This window comes from Anastrepha obliqua, chromosome 2 (assembly GCF_027943255.1).
Source record: "Anastrepha obliqua isolate idAnaObli1 chromosome 2, idAnaObli1_1.0, whole genome shotgun sequence".
Classification (NCBI taxonomy): Eukaryota; Metazoa; Arthropoda; class Insecta; order Diptera; family Tephritidae; genus Anastrepha; species Anastrepha obliqua.
In genome coordinates, this window is record NC_072893.1 from 40,427,933 (window position 1) to 40,450,804 (window position 22,872).

The following is a 22,872-nucleotide window of genomic DNA, read 5'->3' on the forward strand; positions in this document are numbered from 1 at the left end:
CGCCGTAGCGCCTCGTTTCTAAAACTTTAGCTGTAGATTTAGCTTTCGCATATATAAACAGTAGCTTTTTTTTTGAAAAAGGAAGTGCACGAACTGCTTTTTGATTTGAAAACCAAAACAAAAACACTTTAAAAATTATTTTTGCTTTATTTTCTCAACTTGTTTTAGAATTGCATTTGTATTTCAGAATGATTTTTGTTTTTAATAACTCAGTAGTAGTAGTATTGTTGTATAATCAATTTTTATAAGTACTGCACAACCGTAAAATACGCATAAGAGCGAAACACGACCAACTCGAAAACAGACCAAAACGGTATTGAAACCTCAGATACGTTTTAACTTCGCAGATAGTTTTGCGGTAATAAAGCTAACTGCTGCAACTACGGTAGCAGAGGCTACTGTGCTGCTGCTGGGCGCTCGTGGCTTTGCGCTGGGCGCTCGTGTGTGCTGCAGAGATCACTCACTGCAGTTGCGGCTGCAGCTGCGCCGTCTATGACGGTGACGGTGTCGGTGGCTGTGGCTACAGCGACTGATGCCGATAATGATGTTCTGCGCACACGACGTACATTAAGCCCAGTTAGCACACAAAGTCAACGTCAACGATGGTGACGACAACGAAACCGCGACCAAGTTGACGAAGAAGCTAGTAACCGATAGACGGATACTCTAACACCACGGCGGCAACAACAATCAACCAAGACGTTGGTCGTGGTTACCTCGCGAAGTTCACTTCATTGTCACTTTACTTAATTTTTATAACAACAAATACAAAGAAAAAAGCAAAAAAAAAAACCAAAAAAAAAAAAAACACATCACAATCCACTCCACCCGCTCACTCACTCATTCGCTTCAATCACCGCGATCACCGAAACGACAAACAACGCTCGTATGCGTACAGATTTCGTTGTCGTTGTTCGGTTCGACTTGTTGGGGTGGTGATGGCGGAGCTGATAATTTGCACTTTGCCGACTACGTTTGATGTGATGATGCGAATACACTAAACTTAACTCGCGAGTTTGTTTTTCACGTTTTTATTGTTGTTTGTATATATAAACACGCGTTGTTGTTCTTATTGTAGTTGCGTCTTTTTTTCTCCTTGCTTACTACGTACGATTTTTCAGGTGTCGCTGCTACTAAAACTCGACTGCGACTGAGAACGCTCAGTTATGGAATGATGTTGGCTCAAAACTGGACACAACGTTATATTTAAGTACTCCGTTCCGATCGAGCCAACCGAATGCCAAATACTCACTTCGGCATTTAACTTCTCGTTCGAATGTTCGTATGCCCACTTACACGACCCCAACACGACAACTACGACGTTACGTTGATTAACAATGGCGGCAGCACCGTTTAAGCTGGATCCTGTTCGCCACAAGTAGTTACCAACAACGCAACCAATGTTGCGGCTCTGCACGTGATGAGCTGTTGTTCAGCGCTGCTGCTTCATGTGGGGGAGCGCTACCTCAAGGGCGTCTCTGGTATTGGTGCAGCAACAGCAGCGCCGGAAAAGAGCATGAGTTGTTAAGAGCGAAGCTGAAGAGAGCGAGTGCATGTCATATTGTATGAGTATTAGCAAGTGGAGAGTGTTGAAGAATGAGCTTTGATTGTGGCTTAATTGCTATACCTGGCTCTAATATGTGTGTGAAGTGTGAGTAGACTTAAATGGTAACTTCTCGGCGGTTATCACGCTCAGCGATTAAACTGTGCACGCCTTTTAACCAATCATATTCGCATTTTTACTGGTCTCACGTTTGGAAATATATGAGTATGTACATATGTGGATATGCGAGTGAATATTATAATAATACGGAACTGTTGAAAAGAAAGTTAAGGAATGAGTTAAATATTTGATACCTTTATATACATACATGTGTGGGTACACATGGATTTGGACATTCTTCAAAGCAAAATATGTATATGCAAAAGATCTTTCAAATATTTTCGTTTTTGGCGCAAATATTTATAAATTTTTAGGAGAACAGCAGTTTAATATAAATATTTGGCTGACTTTAAGGGTGATATAAAAATTAATACAATTAATTTTAATACTTCAAAAGTACAAGGATAAGTGTACTTTAAATTCTTTAATTTTTTTTTTTTTCTTGTTCACTCCTCTCGAGAGCATAGGGCCTCGACACGACTTGTCTTGCGTTGGTTTCGTTAATCTATTTGATTTCTGACGATAAATTCTTTAAATTAAATATTGAATATATTTTAAGTTCTTCACCTAATTAAAATTTTAAACTCATTTATCTCGAGACGCTATATCCACCTCAATTTTTGGTATGGTATTTAGAACATCAGCGTTTATAGCCGGAACCACCAAATGTTTTTCATTTTTATAACCTCAGTTTTTATGTAAAATCTAATATAACTGAAACATATAACAGTGTTCATAGTTCAAGAACGCGCAATTTTTTCAACATCTTCTGTTTACTTTTTCTTTTTTTTCGTCACCGATAAGCGAATTTTCGAGTACGATTTTAGCCATAAAGCCGATTTCAATCATTAGAACCATCAGAAATGAGTGGATTACTAAGACTTGTTGCTTTTATTTTGGGCAAGTGTTTGTCTAGATCAATCATTTAGAAATTGAGATGTATTCGAAAACTTCGTAGAACTCCGAAAATAGAAAAAACAGTACTGAAAATTTATATCTCAACCATAAGTGCAAAATAATATATGTGTCAAAGTCAAAAATTCATCTCATTTGTTTTTACAATTCCAAGGGAATTGTACACGAAGAGTTCGTGCCAACGGGCCAAACCGTCAATCAAATTTTCTATCTTTGGGTTTTGAAGTGTTTGTTGCTTCGCATTCGTCGAATTCGCCCTGAATACCGTGAAGGAGGAAGCTGGCGATTATTGCATGATAATGCACCATCCCATCGATCCACTCTTGTGACTGATTTTTTTATTAGAAATCGCCTTTTAACTATCAATCACTCACCGTATTCGCCTGATATGACTTCCTGCGAGTTCTACCAATTCAGAAAATTGCATTTGGCCATGAAAGGAAAACGCTTTGCGTCCGTAGAGGCCATCCAAATGAATAGTACGTACATACATCTTGAAGGACAATCCGGTCAATGACTTAAAACGTTTTTTCGGTATCTTTTAGATCGCGCAAGACAGTGTATCGAGACCAGAGGGGACTATTTTGAATAAATAAACTTGAAGTTATCAGAACAAAGCTCCTGTCGTTTCTATTTTAGCTCAGTCTTGTTTATTTTGGACTTCACCTTGCATATATCTATATTTAGAGCTGTGTTCAAAATAAAATGAGTGCCCGTGCCAACTATAAACAATCGCAGCTTTCTAGCATGTAAACACATGAACACAATGCACTTACTTCTAACGGGATTCCCAAGTAATACACGAAACATTATCTTGAAGTATTTGCTTTGAAAGTATTTTTACATCTTCATTTCTGTGTGAGACTTGCTTCTGTACTGTACAAAAGAAATTGAAGCGTGAGATATAGATTTTTATAAAGAATTTATTATTTAACATTTTGTGTCGAAAACTGGAAAATAAGTACATATAAAAAACGAATTAGATGAAAATGAGTAAAATTTAAGCATTTCGCTTCGTGTTTAATTTTTAATAGTGGGTTGAGGAAAATACAATACTGTAGCGAAGAAGAGCGGAAACACTCGGGTGTTCTGATCAACTGATTGCAAACGCCCTTTCTTACAAAGATGTAACCGAAAAACGTTGGTGTCGTCCTTTGTTGGCAAAAAAGGGCGTTGCGGCATGCTTAAATTTGCCCAAGTAAAGGTGGAGAAATATTTTGTGGACGGACGAAACTAAGATGGTTCTATTTATTTTTGCGAAATGCGCGGTCAAGACAATCGAACATGGCGGTGCGAAAGTGATGGTACGGGGAAATATTTCTTGTAGTGGCGTTGAGACAATCCACTTGATAAAAGAAACCATGGATCAGCAGGTGTATGTGGCAATTTTAGTAAACGTTGTGCTGCCATACGCTGAATGGAAGTTTGAGTGGTTGTTCCAGGAAGGTCTCAAAATAGTTTCGCGTCAAGGGACTTAGGATCATGTCTTGGTCTGGTCAGTATTCTGACCGCAACCCTATATCCATGGACGTATATAAAAAAAAGTGGTTGATGACAAAGTCCCCAGATCTGTGGAACACAGTCCAGGAGTGGTGATGGTAGTAAAGTAATAAACTATAGTGATATAGTTATATATACATATATATACATATAAACATCCTTTTTTGGGTGTTTGGCCGAGCTCCTCCTTCTATTTGTGGCGTGATGTTGTTTCACAAATGGAAAGACCTACAGTTTTAAGCCGAGTCCGAACGTCAGTTGGACACACCAAGTGAAGCCAAGTCCTTTTCCATCTGATCTCTCCAACGCAGAAGAGGCCTTCCTCTTTTGCTGCCGCTGGATCTTTATTCGCTGCACTATCGCTATGTTGTCAAAAAGCTCATACAACTTATTGTTCCATCGCCTGCGATACTCGTCGTCACCAACATGCAAAGATGCGAAAATCTTCCGCAGAATTTTTCTCTCACATACTCCAAGGGTGGTGCAAATTTGGCCGCTTTAGAATTATTGGTAGGTTAGGTTAGGTTGAAGCTATTGTCCTATGGGACATACTCAGGCTCATAGCTCATTGTGATGCCGCGTTCGTAGCTTTCCCTATTTCTCCTAAAACCAGTGTGTGCTTTTCAAAAATTTTAGAATATCTCCTATTTCTGCAGAACTGAGATCTTCCAATTCGTTAAAAAAATGTCTGCCTAGAATAGTAAATCTCCGTCTGGATATAGCAGGACAGTGGCACAGAAGGTGCGAGATCTCTTCCTCATCTAGACAACTTCTCCTTTGGGCCTATCAGGCAGTGCCCCGTTATGCCTGAAATCAAGTTGCTAAGACTGTGTTTATTTTGGCTTAACAGAGATTCTGTGCGTTTGGCAGTCAAATTCGGCCACAATTAACGGGCGATTTTGCAGACGGCTTCATTACGCCATCTTTCGTTTGCTTTCCTTATGATTTCTTCAAGGATGAGTAGCTTACATGTTTGTAAGCGTATTCCTATGTCATTGTCTATGTACTCATCGGTCAATTTGGTGCCGAGTCTCGCTAGTTTATCGGCTCTAAAGTTACCCTCAATGTCGCGATGGTCAGAAACACATGTTACCTTTAGATGCAATAACTCAGCCATCTCGCTAAGAGATGTGCGGCATTTCATGGCTACTTTGAAGGTTGCTATTTCCGGATATCGTATCACATTGTATCAGTGTCGCGGCTTTCATTATTACCATCAGTTCCCCCTGAAAGACATTACAGTAGTCTGGGAGCCGAAAACTGAGGGAGATCCACAGATGCTCGGAGTGTACACCTCCGCCCATCCTGCCCTCGAGCTTTGAGCCATCTGTGTATACATGGATGGACTCGCCCTGCCTTATATCGTCCCGTTCCCAATCTTCCCTTTAGGGTAGGAGGGTCGTAAATGCTGTAATGGCAAGTGTAGACGGGAGTGCATAGTCTACCGATCCGGGAAGCTCCGAAGCGCCAGCCAGGATTTTGCCGTGACCCTACTGGTAATTTAACTATTGTTTCTGCAACACAACCCATTGGCAATGGCTTACTATTGCTGCTGCTGGAGATAAATTCAATGATGAGGAGTTAATCAGATATGCCAGTAATGTTGCTACCGTTGCAGCAGCTGCTGATGTTGGAACTGCTACCAAAAAGAAAAAGAGGCAGAAGGTGTCGATAATACGGGGTTGCCTTCCGCGATTAAAGGGAATAATTTTTCCTAATGTGCCTTTGGAGAATTGTTGAATCTGTATGATAATGATAGTAGAATGGACCTTTAAGCCTAGAAACCATATTTGATATGTTATGCCGGAGGACAGACCCCGTGTTACGTATGTATAGGGTTTTTCAGTAAGAGCGCTTCAACTTTTGAACATTTTTGAATAAAACACAAACGGTTTGACTTTTTTAACTAATTTTTTTTTATTATCGAGTTTGAACATATACATTTAAGTATGAAATTCGATTTCTTTTGCATGACCACCGCGTGCACGTTTTACGAAATCCAATCGTTGAACCCAAATTTCGATCACTATTTTGCATAAATCGGCCGAAATTCCAGCAATTTCGCGTTCAATATTGGCTCTGAGCTCACAAATCGTCGCCGGCTTGTTACTGTAGACCAATGACTTCACATAACCCCAAAACGGGACGGCTTGTTAAATGGACCGTAAAATGGCCGTAATGCTCTTAAAGTAGCAGCAACAGAACGATTATTTTCATAAAAAATTTGCACGAGTTGCAATCGTTGCTCAAGTGTGTAGCGTTCCATGATGGAATGTATACTAATGACAAGCGAAAAATAAAAAATATTGCGTCGTTCGCCCTCCCTATCGGAAAAAAGTTGAAGCGCACCTATTGAACAACCCATTAGAACAGACCCGCCGACTGCAAGGTAGCTCAATTATGGCTAAAATGGCACGAGATGCTACAAGGCTGTTATTGTGTTTTGCTTTTTTAGTCGCGCTTTTGAGAAAACTATGAAAAAAAAACTTTGAAAAAGTTGCTTCACTTCTCTTTATTTGTCAAAGTAGAGTACACAATTTATAACATTTGCTCGCTAATTTATTTGAGATGCGCGTTTTTTCCAGCCAACATCCGCATACATATAATTATTTAATTTCTTTACATGAATAAGAGTACGCTTACAGTATAAACATGAGTGTGTACGAGTGTACTTAAGTATATATTGAAGTGAAATTCGTAAGACCGCCTTCTTTAATACATTTCCGACTGTATTTGTATTTCATGTATTTAATGACCGAAAACCTTTAAAACATCACATGATTAGTCAGTTGAGTTGGGGTGCGCATATATACATACATATGTCCTTATAAGAGCCAAATCTTCTTTCAGATATTAATAATATTTTGATTTTATTAACTTACAAATTTCATAAAATTTCCTCTTCATAAATAAAATCATACTCATGGCTATCTCAAAGGCCTTTGTTCGAAGGGCTCGAAAAGTAAATTTCTTGAGTTGAGTGAGTGACCAAAACTTCACCTGGTAAAGTGGGGACTCCGACAGATACGAATTGTTTACCCATTTGGAAGAAGTATGGGCTATGCGAAGCGAATGGATCTGGACGCAAATGAGGGCAAGTCGAAGTTTCACCTGCTATCAAATAAACAGTATACTTTTTAGGTAGAAGAGGATCTCGTCTACTTATGCATTTGTGTGCGTTTTTAGGGATTTTTCTCTGGAAAACTAAAAAAATCTGTAAATTTCAACTTCTTATATGCTTCTATTCAGATGACATACGAGTACAACATTTTTTCTACAAAAATTTAATTCACCTAGCAGGGCATCTGCCACTCAAGCATAAGCACCAAATTAGCTTGCACGACATCGTCTGAGAGCAAGTAACTAGAAAGCCATTTCATTAGTAATTATAAATGCAATAAGTTTTGCGGTTCGATATGAGAGGCCGAACCTACATTTTTTTTTTGTTATGTTGGTACACTCTTCATATGATCGTATGTGCTCTCATTGCACCGACCGTTATTGCACAGGCTGATCTTTGTATTCTGCCGAGTAGTTTGATGTTGTATTCTCTCTCCAGAGCTTTTCACCAAACCACCGAGCCATACGTTAAAATTGGTCGTATAACCGCCTTATACAACCACAATGTATATTTGGGTTGAAGACCCCATCTTCTTCCAAGCATACGTTTACAGGCATATAAAGCAATTTCTGCTTTCCTTACCCGTTCTTCGACGTTTAATTTCAAGCTAAGTTTGGAGTCCAAAATTGCCCCTAAGTACTTTGCATTGGGTGAAAGTGAGAGGGTTTGTTCGTTAATATTTGGTAGGGAAAAGATTGGTACCTTATATCGGGTCGTAAATAGCATGAGTTCTGTTTTACGCGCATTTAAACTTAGGTCACAACCTGTAGCCCAAGCCTAGCGCCCTTTGAATGATCCCACTGATCGTATTGGGATACAGTTTTGATGCCATTAACACCACATCATCAGCGTATACGATCACTTTTAGCCTACCTCCATCAATTTTTATTAAGATTTTACTAAAATGTAACACCTAACCAGATAAGTAGAGATAATGCTCTCCCCTGTGGAGTGCCCTGTGGACTCTCTTGGTTATGTTGATATTAGCCATATTAGCTCTGATGATCCTGGTTTCTAGCATAGAGATGATCCAATTGCTGATACAATTTTCCACCTCTAAGTCTATTAACGCCCGTTGGATAGCATCAGCGCTAACGTTATTAAATGCGCCTTCTATGCAAAGAAAATCTGTCACGGTATACTGTTTCCTTGCTAGAGGCCCCTCTATTTTTCATATTATGCATGGTAAGCAGGTTGTACAATTGATATACTAGAGCTCTCCAGCGAGCTTCTAATGTGTATCTCTAAAAGCCATTCAAATATTTTTAAAAGGAAGGACGACAGACTAATTGGCCTTAAGTCCTTCGCTTATTCATTTCCCCTCCTACCTACCTTTGGTATGAAGATGACTCTAACAAGTTTCCAGCTATTTGGAATATAACCTAGGTTTAGACAAGCTTTGAAAATTTCCTGGAGATTTGAAAGGCGAAAATGATTTGACTGCCCATGCAACCTTCTCTTTTGTGGCTAATACATCGGCAAGATGCTGTGGGTCATAGCGGCTCTGCCGGACTCTCCCAACATCGATATCGTGAACGCTACATCCCGGAAAATGGATGTTTAAGAGAAGTTCTAGAGACTCTTCTGCCGTAAAAGTCCAATTGTCATCTGGCCTCTTGACCCAAGAAGCCACTGAATGATCTTTGGGCAAAATACGGCTGAGCCACACACAATCTCTGGTAGATTCTATCGAAGAACAATAATCTCTCCAGCTCTCCTTCTTGGCAGCCCTAGTTGCCTTTTTGTACTGTCTCCGACTTCCTCTGTACAATTGCCAATTACCTGTTGAGTAGCTGAGATTAAAATTTGAACTGGCTTCTCCCTGAATTTCTAGAGCTCATTGCTCCACCAGCGAAGATAAGATTTTTTGCAATATTTAATTGGACATGACGTTTTGTGGGCCCTATTGAATGTCTTCTCCAATGTTGTAACCCTACTCTCAAGGCTTTCCGTGAGAGTGATTTGGCTGATCGGAATTCTTCCTACATTTTTTAATTTTTTCCAATTAGTTCTTAATGGGTTTCGATACGGTAAGGGTGTATCCAACCTCAAATCCAGCTCGTACAGGATCCAGCTGTGATCCGAGAAAGAATTTTTATTGGAGACTCTCCTAACTGAACTGTTTTCGAACAGTAAAGTAACATCATTACAGGCATACTTTGTTGTGAACCTATTCAAATGGAACGGATATTTAATACGTAAAGACCTGGGAGGGACCGAAAAGTTTTCACACTCTATAAGGAATAGAAACACTTTGGAGATTTTGTGCAAAGTTTAGAGCTTTGAGTTATAGGGTTTTTGTTGCAGATTGCACTAAATTTTTTTAAAAAGGTCATGGTCATTCGTCATGTTTCTTATATATACAAGTACACATGGAAAAAAATCAGCGGATTCTTGTGTGACTTGGTTTCACTTGGTATTTGTTATTGGTGACATTTAGTAGGATAGTGTAAGGCCCTGATAATAGCTAGAGTTGTTTTTTTGTCGGGACAGACTAGCAAGTGCAGCACTCAGATTACATCCATTGTACCGCACTAGGTTTCCCTTTTTAATTTTCTTTAAATCTACCCGGCCTCCGAAGAAATCTGAGGTGCCAAGGAGCCAAGGTGGTCGCTTCTTATCACATCAGTGCCAAAGACCTCAATCCTGATTCGAGCGAAGGCGGAGCAGGCGCACTGAAAGTGGTCTGCCATCTCATCCTCCTCTCTACATGCTGGGCAAAGTGCACTGTCTGAGATGCCCCCTCTTCCATGTGCTTTCCCATAGAAAGTGGCCCGTCATCAGTCCAACCAGCCACCTACAGTCCCCTCTGCTTAGGGGCAGGAGGAACTGGGACAGTCGGTCGGACATGACAGGTAACTTCAGTTTTGTCCATCTGCAGCCTCTCTCAGCCGGCCAAGCTCGCTTGTGTGTTTAAGTAATCCGTTTGCTAACCGTGCTTTTGATGGCTGCAGAAGGGAGTGGCAGAACGGGCTCCACGCCAAAAAAGTTGGCCTCAGATCCCATTTTGGCTAAAAGTCAGAGATCTCGTTAGCCCGGATACCCACGTGTCCCGGGACCCATGTTAGCATCCGGCTATCATGTCTACCGACATAATTCAGCCTGAATTTACAGGACTCGATTACTCTTGAAGTGGTTGGGGGACTGTCTAAGGCCATGAGCGCAGCTTGGCTCTCGCTGCAGAAAGAGTTTACTCTCCACAGCATGAGTTCCTTTCTTGCCAGTTCGTCTGAAGGACAACTTCTATTGATATGACAGTGAATTTTTCGCAGCCAGTTTGCTCACGGTGCTTCTGTACTCAATAGTTCACTTCGAGAAGGAGCTATTTCTTGCTAAAGTTTATTTCAGGGTAAAAATTCTGTTCGACTTCTTATTGATTTTCGGCCCATTCGCTATGTTGCTTACCCGCGGATTCAATTCCCACACCAGTAAAATGTTCTAGGTGCAAGAAGAGATATTTGCAGAGGTTATAAGTAAGGTCATAAGTACCACCTAATGGATAAACAGGGAATCAATTGCACAGAAAAAAATATTTATGATTTGCTTGTACGTGGTTTGCTGGGTTTTCAGATATCTCTATCGAAAGTCCGTTTCGTGTAAAAAATTACCTTGTATATTTACCCTATGATCAGAAGGTAACGGGAAGGTTTAAATAAAACAAAACAGAGTTAAATTTCAGGCAAATTTATTTTATCTTCTTCAAAAGATGATTCGTCTGAAGCAACACATATGTGCCAACGCTTAGCCCAGTCTTCCATGCCCCCCTGGTAGGCCGACGAAGGGATGGCCTTCAGCTCATTCGTCGCAGTCACTTTCATCTCCTCTATCGACTGAAATCTCCTTTCACGAAGTGAAACAACAAAAAGAAGTCACACGGGGCCATATCAGGTGAATACTGTGTTTGCACGATGGTATTTACTTGGTGTTCGTTCAAATAATCCAGCACAATTTGGGCTCGCTGCGTTGGCGCGTTATCATCATGCAAAATCCAAGAATTTTTTGCCCACATTTCCGGCCGTTCGCAGCGTACAGCATCTCTCAAACGCCTCAAAACGGTTAAATAATATTCTTTATTGACTGTCTGACCCGATGAAAGGTACTCATGGTGCACTACGCCTTCGATTCGTTTAAATTAAACATTCCCGCTACTTTCTGATCATAGGGTATATGAAAATTTCCGCTTAACATTTTATTCATGTGCCTTAAATTGCGTTTGCTTTGCATTGATACACTTTTGATGGAGGTCTGCGATTTCGTGTAATTATTACAATACATAAATTAGCACTGTTTTAATGAGAATTTTTGTTTCACTTAGGCTAAGTATTTACTTGATATAGCGCCGCGCATGCCCAGGCGCTAACTCATTGCGTTCTGGTTATACGTAGTTGTGCGCGTGTACTCGGACTCGTAGCTAGCAATGCCGCCCACCACAAGTTGGTGCTGTCGAATACTACGCAAACTTAATTGATTGACTGGTTGTTAAAAAAAAAAACAATCACAAATGCATATTTCAGTACGTCATAACGCAGCTTGAACAATTAAAATCAATTATATGGTTGTTGTTTTTGCTGCTTTTCGCTTTATTCTATATGCCGGTTTACTGTTTTGGACCCATCCAAAAATGTTAGTCAAAAATTTCGCCGGCATACTAATCAATGAGACCCAATTGTCTACAATTTCAAAACTACGAAAGATTTCAAGATTTTGTATGTATTGTACATACTTACATACATACATATATGCGCACACGATATACATAAATATTTTTTTTGAATGAAGCTTTCTCGTTTTCATAATGTTTACGCAAATGGGATGAGTATTGAACGCTCAGCGCCATTGCTTGGTCGCACTCGGCATCCTCCAACTCATTGCACTTGTATGGCTTGCAGTGCTGAATTGATTTTGTCATTGTTATGAATAATTTATCAGCGTACTGTGTCATGATTTAAATGTGGTGACAGTGCGGCAGTCAGGCATCCAGGCACCCGAATGTCTCATAATTGGTAGGCGCTCATCTAGTGGACAAGTGCCTGTGGAACGTACGGTTCTATGCATATAAAGGGTCTTTCAAAAGTGACGCCTAGATGGGAGTGGTGAATAATTCCAATATGATAACTTTTTTATATCATCTTTATTTATTTTATTTACTTTTTTATTCATTTGAAGAAGTCAAGAAAAGATGATTTAAAACTGACTCCTAAAATTAAAGAATAATGGAATAATAAACACAATAAAGTAGCGAAATAGAGTAAAGTAAAGAAATAAAATAAATAACTAAAAGACTTCAACAGTACAGAAAATCCCTTCTTTGAAACTGAGAAATCTATGAAGTAAGAATTGGAGATCTCATTAAAATCACGAAGTGCACGTTCAATACAAGCATTTACATAAGATTAGATCAGATTACAGTGGAAGGAATAGAGAGACAGTATAGATACATTAGGGATGATAAGACGGAATCATTGGTTAAAGTCACTCTTCCACGAATCTATTGGATTCATTGATGAATCTTAAGAGATCAGGCATAGGAAGAGTGTGAACATTAACCTTACTAAGTACATCACACCCCAACAGCCTTAATGCAATATGATTCTAGAAAACTCCGGACATCATTCTCATGACAGAATAGGAATATTGGGTCGAAAATGATTCCCATTGTAGCCATATGTTGATCACAGGCGTTATGCCCTGTGATTACACCCACCAGTACGCTCAGGTCCTTTCTTATAAGTTTTAGGAGAAAGGTCGCCAATTTCCCGTTTAGTTCTTTCACAAATCACTTTTCTACTCTATATACAGAAGCCCAACTCAGACCAACGCCTTCTATGGGTAGACCTCATGAAGTCGTCAATCGTTGGTTGAATCGATGCGGAATTGACACCTAGAAAGTGTTCAGGGCTTAGTGGTATGCTTTCAGAGCCTTCATTAGCCAGTTCAACGGCCAACCCGTTCCCTGTAACACCGCAATTTCCAGGCACCCAAATAAGACAAACTTTATTGCGCCTTGTAACTTTTCTGTAGTCTGGGGGTTTTACTCTGGAATTAATCAAAGTAACCTTCCATCAGACCACAGAGGCGTATGTAATAATTGGTCTTATCAGGGTGATATACAACCACTGTACTATCGCCGGTCTTAGACCCCATGACTTGCCAAAGGTTCTCTTACACTGCCAGAAAGTGTTTAGTGCTCGAGAAACCTTCTGCTCGATGTGGATCTTCCAGGTCATTTTACTATCTAGTATTTCCTCTAAATATAAGAGCATAACGAGAATAATTTGTATTGAACTTATTTGAATAGAAAGGAAGCGCGTTATGAAGAATTCTGGGAAGTGTAAGTATAAATTAATACTTTGAAGCTGAAATGGACAATCAATGTCATCTTTAGAAACATTGAAAACAAACGAGAGAGCAAGAATTGATCTTCTTCTTTCTAAAGACTTCAAGTTCATCAATAGCAAACGTGATGTATGAGATGGGATACAGAAAATTTCACTGATATTAGTATTATATAAAGGCGGGGTATTCCAACCTGGAGCGAACGAATACAGTAACCGGCAATTTCAGGGTATAGGAGTCTGTAAAATCGTATAGAGCCTACGAAAAAATATGGTTTTAATAAGATTAAATTATAGTGACTATGGAAAATGACTGTCAAAAACTACACCTAATCTTTAGATTCTTCAAAAGATTGAATTACAATATAGGATATGCTATAAGAAATATGAAATACAATACGGATTTTGGAAAAATTAGGTTAGGTTAGCCTGGTGCTTGTATAAGGGGTTACATCTAGTTAGAATTTTCAAAAAATCGATTTTTTTTATTTCATTTTTGTAATGTACATATATTCAAAAGTATACGCACGAAATTTGAAGTAGATCTAAGCAATACTTTCGGAGTTATACCTAAATATGTAGAGATGCCTCGGCACGTTCTAAGGTAGGTATTGAAACTTTAAACGTGTTTTTTTCAAAACGGCATTTTTCAAGTCGGTGACCACGATTTCTCGGAAACGGCTAAACCGGTTAGTCTGAAATTTTTACACCGGCTTCTGAACTATATTTTCTAGTACTTAATCGAAGCTTTTTTAAAACCGATAAACATTTTTTTGTTTATACACAATTTAAGGCCAAAACTATTCCAAAAAATAGATTTTTTTTTTGAGAAGCCGCCATTTTGTCAATAAATTTTTTTTTGCTTAGTCCTTCGATTAATTACAAGAATATACAATACTTTAATCAAATCCGTTTGGTTTTTTCATTTCAGATAATCCACTTCGGAGATATAGTGGTCACCGTAAAACGTCTTTTTTTGGAGGGGTTCCTGGAAATCTGCTGTAGCAGCTATAAAAACTGTTATTCTTGCAAATAAAATTTTTTTAAATATTATTCAAAGTTACCATAATATGTGTACAAAGGCTTAAAACAATTAATTCAGAAGTTTTCTCAGGAAAATTTTTTTAAAAACCTCATTTTTTAAGGGCTTCTAACTAGATGTAACCCCATAAGGCAAGACACTTACTAAGTTGCTTAAATCACTTAGATCTTTTTAAGAAGGTGACTAGTCCCTTCTGTGAGGTATTTTGAAAATTTCCCAGATATTCAAATAAAAATCGGTAAGATATTTGGCACAGCTTTTATGAAATGCAGCACATTCACAATGTGTTATACCAACGCAATTTCTTCTTAATCTCCGCAACTCTTGCTGAAGTCATTGCTGCTGGCTAGGCTGCCAATAGTGCAGTGATGCGCTATAACACCTGTGAGTGCGCTGGTAGTTGATTTGTTGAGTCCGGGCAGACATTTTTTGCTTTTAAGTATTCAGAAACCGCCGTCTATTGGTTTCTCGTTTAGAGGAATACTTTGTCCTCTACCACTCGCTGAAGGTCAAACTCAGAGCCTTTCCTTGCACACTCATCCGCTCTTTCATTTCCACTCCAGAGTGGCCGCGGACTCAACAAAGTGTGGTGTTGTATTGTTGGATAAATGAGAGGGATCTTCTGCATTCTTTAACCCACCTTAAATTAATGCGCGCTGATGCCAGTGCGCTGATCGCTGCTTGACTATCAACAAAAACGGTAAGGTTTGGCGGAGGTAAGTTCATTAGTCTTATGGTTTCTGCTGCTTCTACTATAGATCTCAGCTTGGAAGACGCTACACCGCTCTGGGCGTCTAAAGGGACAATAAGTATGGTGACCACTATCATCTGATATGACTCTAGTCTGCCAATCCTTTAGTAGGTTTTTTTGTTTTCCTTAGTCTCTACGCGCTTACTGCGTTTCGAGTAGTTTATTATTTCAATTAATTTGTATTTTAGTGCAAATATTTTTATACATATGTGTGTGCAGTATGCCATTCAGATAGATTACAAATATTTTCGATTACATATAATATTTTATAGTTTAACAAAGCCAACTGAAATAAAATGCCTGCGATTGGATACAAACAGTTTATTAGTTATTCTACTATATTACTTTTATGATTAAGTCATGAGGTAGGAATGTTTGAAGTATTGAAGTTTTTGAAATTATCGATAATTTGTTTGACAAAATCATTGAACAATGTTATCAAACTAGGATACTTTGAAATTTGTTTAATATTAAATGCTGGAATATCATATTGTGCACAGAATGTTTCGTGTCTCTGTCGTGAATTGTGAAAGCGTGGGAAGTCGTGCAAAAGATGGTGCATACTCTGCACAGTGAGTTGGTCACACGGGCACCAGTCTTCGTCGCTTCAAGTATGCCTTATTGAAACCATGGCCAGTAAAGAGCTGTGTCAATTCGAATGATATCCTAAAGAGTTGTCGGTATAGTTGCGTATCTTCAAGAATTGGGAAGAAAGTCTTCGTAATGGAGCCAGTGGTATCGTCGGCATACTCCTGTTGCCATGACTCAAACATTTTAAGACGAATTTGCCGTATAGCGTAGCTTAAAGGAAATGCAGTGTATACTTGATCGACTCCTTGATTTGCAGCTTCTTTTGCCTGCTCATCTGCGCGCTCGTTTCCTTCAATGCCGATATAGGTTAGTTGTTAGGTTAGGTTAACCCGGCTGGCATTAAACCACGCATAGAGCTTTTGGTACCTAGCGATACCAGATGGAGACCGAGCTTTTTTAAGATTTAAAGTAGGCATCACGTAAGATGTCAACGGTTTTAGCAAACATAAGCAGCGCAGGAGGATATACTTTTAAGATATCCCCCAAACCCCCCAAACTGTGAGCCTCCCAGGCATTTCGAGCACGTTTTTGATAATGCTGGACAATCCTTTAGTAAGTATTTGAGAAATTTACGCTCAAAGCTAAGATATTTTTCTGCGGTGGATCACTGGTTGTGTGAGGAGCTGCGAGTACACTCGGATAAATTGCTGCCATTTCTCAACGTGCATCGTCTTGTTCTAGTATTATCGTTTAAATTAAAATATTGCGTCGAAAATAATTAAAGTTTTGGGCTTTTACGCTTCATGTGCAAAATGAAACGCCATTCATGTTAGATGAATAACCGGAAATGTATATACATATGTATTGTGCAACAACAAAATATATATATACAATACATAAATATATAGTTGGCGCGTACATTCTTCGTTAGGTGCTTGGCACAGATTCTACTTCAGTTGATGGGGTGTTTCTAGATGTTGCCCTCCAAATGGGGAAGGGGGCGTTCAATCCTATGCCACTGCCAATAGATTCTTTATGATACGATTTTTTATGGCAAAAATACACCCTGATGTTTGCCATTGCTTCCCAACAATTGATATTTAATATTCTCAGTCAGCTTTGAACCCTGGACCAATCAAATGGTAGTTACGTACAAATTCACTCGGCCATGGCGGCCGCCAGAGGTGCACAAAAAACATATCGCCAATGCAGTTTATGGCGGTTTTATGCGGACTTTCTGTTGATTCTTTCACTTGGTGCGAATAGCGCATGAGTCAACCAATTAAGACAGCATTGAGGATTGACTCTGAAAGTTCAAAATACGCAAAATTCTCGTACTTCAACGGAAAACGTAAAAACAATTAAAAGTTATTGATGATGCAGCACTAAGCATAAGTACATGCATACATAGATATTACAATTAAATAGCATTTCTATGCCTGTATTTCGATATGCTCACATATCAAACTCACATATTTGTAGATATGCTTGTGAGGAGATGCTCTGCAGGAAAAATACTAGTGAACGAGAATAATAAAGGGTGATAAGAAAGGAAGTACTTCTTCCAATAGGATTTTCTAACAGATTGCGCGTGACTACTGTCAAATACATAGTTTTTTCAGTACACATACTTCAACAACGTTTACAAATCGTACAATTATATTACGAAAATTCACGCTCTGTGAAAAGAGTTCATCGTGAGCTCAGACCAACTTATGGTGTTCAGCGATGAGGCTCATTTTTGGCTTAATAGCTACGTCAATAATCAAGATTGCCATATTTGGGCTGAGGAGCAACGTGAAGCCATTCAAGAACAACCGTAAGAACAGCCGTTTGGTGTGGCCTATGGGCTGAAGGAATCATCGGCGCATATTTCTTCAAAGACGAGGATTCCTCCAGTGTAGGAGTGAATGCTATAGCGCCATGATAAATGACGTTTTGACACCGAAAATCGAAACCCGTGCATTTGATTCCAATAAGACGGTGCTACTTGCCATATAGCCCATGAAACAATGGATTTACTGCGTCGTCGTTTCAGTGACCAAATTATCTCTCCTCTCGGACCAGCGGCTTGGATATCTTTGCACTCTTATTTGTGGTGATATGTAAAGTCTAAATACTTTATGGATAAACCAGCTTCGAGTGAGACATTAAAAGCTAACATTACTAAAGTCATTCATGTGAAACCGACCGAAGACCTCCACCGAGTCTTTCAAAATTGGTGTTTACGGATGACCGAATTATGGCGCATTTGGGCCAATATTAGAAGTTGATTATCTTGACAAAATGAATGTCGTGAATATATGTATATATATATATATATAATTGGCGCGTACACCCATTTTGGGTGTTTAACCGAGCGTCTCCTCCTATTTGTGGCGTGCGTCTTGATGTTGTTCGACAAATGGAGGGACCTACAGTTTCAAGCCGACTCCAAATGACAGATATTTTGTATGAGGAGCTTTTTCATGGCAGAAATACACTCGGAAGTTTGCCATTAACTGCCGAGGGGCTACCGCTATTAGAAAAACTTTTTTCTTAATTTTGGTGTTTCACTGAGATTCGAACCTACGTTCTCTCTGAATTCCGAATGGTAATCACGCTCCAACCTATTCGGCTACGGCGGCTATGCCGATCTTCATAAATTTAATTTGCGCACCCAAAACTTTCGTCGTCGTAGCATACAAACACTATTTTCGCAATATGTTTTCATAGCTTCTATGTAGTTAACATCGTGATTCAAAAATATATATTATATTATTGAATATGGCTAACATCTCTGTTTCCTTTTTCCTTTTACGAATCATCGGCGTTCAAAGCGCCCATTTAGCCATACAAATTTTCAAAGCCAAGCAGAACAAGAACAGCAAGCAAAGCCAGCCTGCATTAGGCCGTCACCTTAAGGTTTGTTGCTGGTTTGTAGCTCACATTAGTGTTGCTTTTCTTGGTTTGCAGGAAAAATATTTAGTTTAGAAGTATAATAGCGAAATATTTCAAACCGAAAAAAAATGTGAAACTGAACCAGAAGGTAAAATTATTACTTGCTTCTTGATTTGAGTCCACTTCAGCTGTAAGAGAGAAAGCAGCATGCATCTTAAATGAAGCAGCTGCCCGAAGAAGACTGCCAGAGCTATTTCGCAGAATGTAGGCCTCGCCTGGAACGCTGAAAATCTCCTTCGGCTTACTTAAGGTGATAATAATGAAAAAGTCTCAGTATCTTTTATTTAATGGCACTCTTCGTATTGTAAAATGCCCATTGGGAAGTCACACAAGAAATCCATCGAGCCAATAGGGAACTGCATGACATGCGTAAAGTAGACATGAGGAAAATAGTTGGTTTTCTGGCAAATCACTATTTCTTAAATTACCATCTCTCAAAAATTCATATTGAAAATGAGGCAAAGCGTAGACTCTGTCTGGAGGATGATGAAACCAGACAGAGCATATCTTGTGCAATTGTATTGCCTTGGCAAAGACAAAACTGCATATCGTTCATCGAGGTCGAATGGATCTGAATGAAATCAATAAAGTTCCTGTTTCCGCAATTTTGAAAAAAAAAAATTACTGAAAGAATTTGGTTCCAAATAATTCTCAACCTGATGTAAAATATTTAAGGTAACAGTACCAGTCAATAGGACCAACATTCACTAGGTACTTCAAAAATATGTAGTAGGACACAAAATATCTTTCAGGTCGAATTGTTGGGCATTGGACACACTACAGATACAAAATAATAACAATTATTATTGCAAAACGGCATGCATTTTTTTCGTTCGATCAGCTGCTAAGATTTATTTCCCATATCGTTCGTGGTGAAGTCGCAGAGTAAGGGGCCTGATCATTTTTATTATAAATTAAATTCCAATTTACAACTCGCTTAATAAATATAATAGTTGCCGATAATTACCTATTCTAAACACAATTTATTTTAATTTTTTTATTTTTCGTTATTCCTCTCTTTTTACAAACAAATCGTGAGTGTAAAAGGAACTGATTTGCAAATACTCGATAACTATCACATGAAAATTTCTTGGCTGATTTCATGCAAAATACTTTTACAGAGATTTTTATATATATACATAAAATACATTTGCCTCCAGCTTCTAACAATTTTCGTTACCTACACTATAAGCAAGCAATCAACCAGCTTTTATAATAAAAAGATTGCATACCTTCATATTTTTTCAACTCTTATAATCTGGCATAATTCACGTGAAACTTGTGTTAAAGTAAATATAAAAGAAAGTGATAAACTTGCATAAGTGCAAGAGTGAGCCAATAAAAACAATTGAAATCCCATGCCCGGTCTTGTGATGTCGAAATTTGCCTCACAAGTTGACCAGATCACAAGTTGAGCATGACATATTTATTTTTGCAAAACCTTAGTAAATCTCTTCCAGTTAATCCTACCTCAAATTGAAGAAGCAATCGCATTTAAAATTAGGCACCAAATTAAGCCCCACAAGGTGGTTAACGATAATAACTGCAAATACTGTACACACTTTTAAGATAATACGAATACGAATGACGCTTGCGGGAGCAAATGCTTACGAAACGACACTTGTCTACGTGTCAACGACAAAAAATCACACATATTCGCGATATATTCGTGGTAATTGGTCGTGATGAGTGAGTGTTTAAAGTGGAAGATGCATGGACTGCCACTTGACTTTGGTTGATAACGATTATTTATGAGGAAGGTAGTTAAATATTTAAAATCTTGTGGTTATTCAATAAAATATGCATGCACCTACTGTGTAACCCGGCTGATTGAACCTGGAAAATAACACAATTTTCGGTTAAATTCAGGATACGTACGGTGCGTACTTGAGAGTAAATTTTATTAGCTTTAAATTTTGAACAAAATTTAATGAAAATTCACGATTTTTTTAAACAACATTAACTTATTATGTAGCTATAAAGTCATTCAATAACATTTGAATTAGCTGCAATAACCTCGTCGATCCGGATACGGCAACGTTTGTATGGCCGAATCAAATGCTTCTTATTCCTATGAACCATAGCGGTATTAATTGGAGCCTTCAGAAAAGAAATGGTGTTGTGAGGGTACTTGTCGGTTTCACGCTCAACTACGTTCCATACTAAGTAATCCAGGGGATTAAGGCCTTGGAAGTTAGGCGGCCATAAGTTCGGTGTTATGTGGTCATGGAAATTTTCAGCCAACCAATCTTATGTCGCCATTGCATTTTGTAAAGGAGTAGAGTCTTGTTGGAAGACTATTCAGGTGGTTTAACTTAGTTTATAAGACCTTCTAATCTGATAACTAGCTGTTCTTGTGTTTACTCCGACATAAACTGTCTTCTGCGCATAATGTAAGTTTTATAGTAGAGATCTTCCGATGGATAAGACCTTCAGAAACATTAAACTGCCGCGTAAGGGCGTACATTAAATTTGAAGAGTCCTCGTCAGTGATTGCTTTGAATTGTTGAATAAATTCTGCAGATCGGACAGTGTCAAAATGTTTACGTGCTTCTTTGCGTTTTGCAACAAATTCTGCATCGCCGTCTGATGCTTCCAATTCACGGCGAACCTTATGAACGGGCAATTTGATCCGAGTTCGTGCCCAGAAATGGGCCCAAAAGTTTTTAGCATTAGTTGTTTGGGATGGGAAAGGTATTTTGTGTGTGGATTACTTGGAAACCGATAAAACAATGAATTCTAAATATTCTTGGAACAGTTAAAGGAAAAAAAATCGTGGAAAAACACCCAGTTTGCAAATAGAAAAATATTTTTGAGAATGGCTAAAATCCAAGAATTAAAATTCGAATTGTTGGGGCATTCCACGTATTCACCAGATTTGGCCCCTAGCGAATTCCATCTGCTTCCTTACCTAAAAAAATTCATGCGTGGAAAGCTTTTTTCATGAAATGATGAGGTCATAACAGCTGTGGAAGCGTACTTTGCTGAAAGGGAATATCGTTGGAACATATGTATTGATGTTCAGAAAGACTATAGTGATTAATAAAAAGGATTTCAAACAATAAAATTATGTTTAATGAGGAGCTTTTTCATGAAAGAAATACACGCGGAGGCTTGCCATTGCCGGCCGAGGCGCGACCGCAATTAGAAAAAACTTTTCATTAAATTTGGTGTTTTACGGAGATTCGAATCTACGCCTTCCGAATGGTAATCAGGCACCAACCATTCAGCTACGGTGGCCGCTATACATCTAATATTCTTCGCTGTCTTCATCTGTAAAAATAGTTTCCTGACTTTTTGCTCAAGAAATCCTCCCAAAGTTTGTAGATATTTCAGCAGCTTTACTCTGTTTTAAAAACTATTTTCTAGAAAATATTAATACCTTAAAAAATATGACTCAGATGAGAGACTTCTACGTGTCTTTATTAAAAAAAATATTTTTTGCCGCCAACTGCTTCGAATTATAGTAAAGGGTGTTTTTTTTAGAGGTTAGGTTTTCAAGTTGGCACTACTTTTTTCGTAGATGGTCTTTTTGACAGCTGTCACTTGATTTATGCTCAGTTTGGTTTGCCATTTCATAATGAATAGACTTACACCTGTACAACGTTTGCAAATCGTGCAAATTTATTACGAAAATAATGGTTCGGTTCGCGCGACGCATCGAAGAAAATTTTGTTCAGCGATGAAGCTCACTTTTGGTTGAATGGGTATGCCAATAAGCAAAATTGTCGCATTTGGAGTGAACATAATCCACAAACCATTGCTGAGACGCCGTTACATCCTCAAAAAGTCACTGTTTGGTGTGCTCTATGGGCAGAGGGAATCATTGGTCCATATTTCTTTAAAAATGAAGCCGGCCATAATGTTACAGTCAATGGAGAGCGCTATAGAGCCATGATTAATGACTTTTTCGTGCCTGAATTGGACGATGTTGATGTGGACGACCTTTGGTTCCAACAAGATGGCGCTACATGCCATACAGCCAACGCAACAATCGATTTATTGAAGGAAACTTTTGGTGAGCGCATTATCTCGCGCCGTGGACCTGTGGCGTGGCCTCCAAGATCGTGCGAT

The 22,872-nt window shown here is 38.8% G+C and overlaps 1 protein-coding gene across 2 annotated transcripts in view; it reads right to left on the reverse strand.

Moving 5' to 3' along the window:
- LOC129236980 (UNC93-like protein) overlaps positions 1-1,180 on the reverse strand; it is a 134,381-nt gene extending 133,201 nt beyond the window's left edge. Inside the window, exon 1 of one of the 2 annotated variants that reach the window (XM_054871323.1) lies at positions 1,112-1,180. The gene's annotated coding sequence lies outside the window, so the exon portion shown is untranslated. Of the gene's footprint in view, positions 1-840 lie in introns of both variants that reach the window. The other variant, XM_054871322.1, reaches the window with a different exon arrangement.
- Positions 1,181-22,872: the final 21,692 nt, after the last annotated feature.